The following is a 4302-nucleotide window of genomic DNA, read 5'->3' on the forward strand; positions in this document are numbered from 1 at the left end:
CCTCAAAGGAAAATAGAAAAGAAAAATAACGTTTTTCATGTCCAATGTTTAGAAGTTTTACTTTTATGCTGCTTCAGATAGATAATATTTCAAATGGAAAATATTATTTAATATTCATATATCTTTTGTTTTTGCAAATATTTGCTGACCAACTATAAATTAGAAGAATTTTTTTTCTTTGTTTGTTTTTCTCAGACAGAGTCTTACTCTGTCACCCAGCCAGGCTGGAGTACAGTGGCAAGATCTCGGCTGACTGCAACCTCCACCTCCTGGGTTCAAGTCACTGCCTCAGCCCCCTAGTAGCCCCCCAGTTACAGGCATGCACCACCATGCCTGGATAATTTCTGTATTTTTAGTAGAGACGGGTTTCACAATGTTGACCAGGCTGGTCTCGAACCCATGACCTCAGGTGATCCACCAGCCTTGGCCTCCCAAAATGCTGGGATTACAGGCATGAGCCACCATGCCCAGCCAGAAAAAGGTTCTAATGAATTTATTTATCTCTCTCTAGATGGTCTGTATTTATTAATCTAACCATATTTTAAAAATTGTATGTATTTTCCAATTAGATAATATATGCTAATAGAAAAATTACTATCTTTGTCATAGTTCAAATATAATCAGAAACTTGCAATGAATTGCAGTTACTCTTTTCTAATTGAGAAAGTATGGTTGTCACAGTTAAATATTTTATGAACAGTCTAACTTGTGGAAAACTATGTATATGCTGGCAAAGATCATTAATATTATGGTTTACTATTTAACCATTCAACAAGCTTGAAATATGTGTCCATTTTTTGTCATATAATATAGTACATGAAGTTGAAACCTGTAAGTGTAGAGCACAGTTAATGCACTCAAAATTTACAAAAAACTATAGTGGGGACTCTTGCCTAGAAGATCGTTTCAACATAAGTCTAAGTATAAAGCTAGGAAGATAAACGTATTTTTTTCTTTTTATCTAAGTACTCATTGTGAAAAAATTCTCACATTTATTTTCCTTATGAATATACCTTACTAACTCTTCCTCATTTATTTGACAATGTAAATCTGCTCCTTTCCCCTCAAATCTATATCACATACATACCAAATTACTATATTTTATTGTTAATTTTTGAAGTATTATCATTAGTCAGTGTGTCAATTCAAATACAGGTTGGGAATTCAGCAGTCTATGTGTGTGTTTGGATGTGTGTGTATATATGTATACATATATACATATTATTAATAATATATATTTACATGTACACTATTAAATACAAATTTAAATATTTAATACAAGTTTAAATATTTGAATATTTAACATACATTTAAAATATTTATGATAAAAGTATATTATTTTAGCAATTTACCTTAATTCTTCCAGGATATGGAACATTACTTGTTGTTAACCACTCTATGTATGAGCAGAACTGGTACCTAAATCTTAATTTCTAATACCATTCTACAAATACAGAAACCAGTGCTTCTTGGGGAAATGGCTGATTCTAGGACGGAGGAAGGACATATATACAAGGTGATCCTGGAGCACTACTTAGAGACAGAAAGTAAGGAAATGCTAAAAAAATAAACAACCACTCCACACTGATATTGTGTTATAAGGACATAGCCAATTAAAGGAGTTCCTAATGTCCAAAACTGATTCAATATGAGCAGTGAAACAAATGTAGTAGTATTGGATTATAATGCAAACCATAAACACCTCTGAGTCTATACCAATATAAATAAATGGTTAGATAAACAAATGAGTGAGGAAGAACAATCAAATGCTTTTGTAGAAGAATTAGAAATACTTTATGGCTACTAGGAAGGCTGAGGCAGGAGGATTGCTTGAGGTAGGAGAATCCCAAGTGGCAGTAGGATTACTTGAGGCCAGGAGTACAAGAACAGCCCGGGCAACGTTGTGGGACCCTGTGTCTAAAAATAATAGAAAAAAAAATTAGCGTGGCATGGTGGTGTACTTGGCAGGAGTTCAGGAGTTCAAGGCTGCAGTGAGATATGATGACAACACTTAACACCATCTGAGTGACAGAACAAAATGCCATCTCTGAAAATAATAAAAATTAAATTTAAATTAAAAAAGAAATAATTCACACATGTTGCCCCACTCCTTAAGTGTGGATTGCACATCGTAATTTTCTTTCCAGGAGTACAGTATGGACAGAAGAGAGTTACTCTAAAGTGAAGAGATGTTCCAAACTGCTTCATCCAGGTGATCAAAGAAAACATTCACAGTGACAAAGCATCTAGATAGAATAAACACTTGATATGTTGTAATGAAAGTAACACTTTATTTTGAATTGTTTCACTTAAAACCCATAAATCTGGTCTAACGAGAAAAATAACAGACAAATTTGAATTAGAGTACATCTTCCAAAATAATTTCTGAATACTAGAAACTATCAAGGCCATCAAAAACATGGAATGTGAGAAACTGTGATAACCAAGAGAAGTCTAGAGAGACATGAAGCCTAAAATGTGATGTAGTTTCCTAGAGAAAACAAAGGGCATTTGGGAAAAATTAATGACATCTGAATAGAGTATGAGCTTTATTAAATAGTGATGTGTCAGCATTGAGTCATTGTGACACATGTTGACTGTGAATGTCAGATATTCATAACAGAAGAAACAGAGTATGGAAGATATGGGAACTTTTTTTTTTTCTGCATTTTTTACTGTAAATCTAAAACATCATAAACTAAAAGTTTATCTTAAAACCTACTTAAACATATAACCTAAAATAATAACTAAGCAGTTTGAAGTTATTAACATGATGCATATTTTCTTATTTTGTTTTAACTAAACCAACAACCTCAAAAGTATTTCCAAGGCTTATTATATGCTTGAGCAACGAGTGGAAATCCTTTTATTAAATATTTGCTTTTCTTCCACTACATTTGAATAGCATCCAAAATTTTTGTTACATCATGAACAATTCAGGTAAGTTCACTATACTTATGGAGCTCATCTTTTAATATGAAATGGGATACCAAATGAAGAAAATGGTCTTATAAGACAAATGAGTTAATTGTATAGTATGTTTGCATGTGATAAGTGACATGGATAAAAAGAAAAATAGAGCAATGTAAAGGAGACAAAGAAGGCTACATTTGAGAATAATTGTAGATATTTTCTTGCTTACATACAAATTTGACTATTTATTACCAACTTTAGTTTTAAATAAAAAGTGAGTGTGTTGTCATAAGAGTAGATTAAATTAAAAACTGGAGGAAGCATGAAAACTAGCACTTAAACTCTTACATAAAGTTAGATGGAAACCTGAGTATGAGTCCAGGTGATTTAATGGACTGGTGATCAAATCCAGTATCCTGTGAAGAAATAATATGGGATCTTAAATTTCCTTAAAGTAAGAATTAGAATGGAGAAATGACTAGAAAACATGGGTCCTCACTGGGCTGCAATTTTAATATAAATAGACTAATAAAATGCATCTACACTTTTGGAAAGACCTCAGAAAATTTGTCATTCTCTTTCCTTGGGTTCAGGTTGAAACTAAATCTTCTATAAGAAGACAAATGAGCACATTCACATCCATGCTGAATGAATTGAGAAAAATGTACATAAGAAAACAAAACATTAAATACAGAAGAAAGGTGTAGAGAAACAATAAAGCAAGGTGAGTAAATAACTCAATATACATACATGTAAGTCCAAGAAGACACGTGTCATAAAACAATGACAATAATTATTAAGTTGTTATTTTAAAAGTTGTTGCCCCAAAAGATAATATGAAAGATAAGTGAGGGAGATTATTTTGTTTAAGGCATTTGAGTTATTTTTATGGCTCCAGATAATAGAAATAATAAATAACTTCATATGTTGATAGTCAATTATTTATTTTAAGCATTTTAACCAGTAAAAACCCACGATGTAATCTGTAATTTTTTCAATAGAAAAAATTAAGGAGAAAGGAGAGAAATTTTAAAATTCAATCAAAGGCAACAGAGGATAATAGAACCTAAATATCTTCACAGCATGTAAAACGTTATAGACTTGCAGTGGACACAAACTCCGAAATTGAATGTTAAACAGTATCCAGCTACACTTAGTATAAAAGATATAAATGAAATATTATTATATTAACCATTAAAAAAATAAAAAGTTTTACCAGACCCTTAGTCATCAAAGATAGCTGGAAAATGATAATAACCACATATACTTGAAGCAAACAGAAAATAATAGGATTAATAAAGATCCCTATAATTATAAAAAGAATATTCACCAAGAAAAGTAAACTTGTATGTGTCTAATAAACCCTCATATATACAATATATAATATAT

This window comes from Rhinopithecus bieti, unplaced genomic scaffold (assembly GCF_001698545.2).
Source record: "Rhinopithecus bieti isolate Rb0 unplaced genomic scaffold, ASM169854v2 scaffold_5023, whole genome shotgun sequence".
Taxonomy (NCBI): Eukaryota; Metazoa; Chordata; class Mammalia; order Primates; family Cercopithecidae; genus Rhinopithecus; species Rhinopithecus bieti.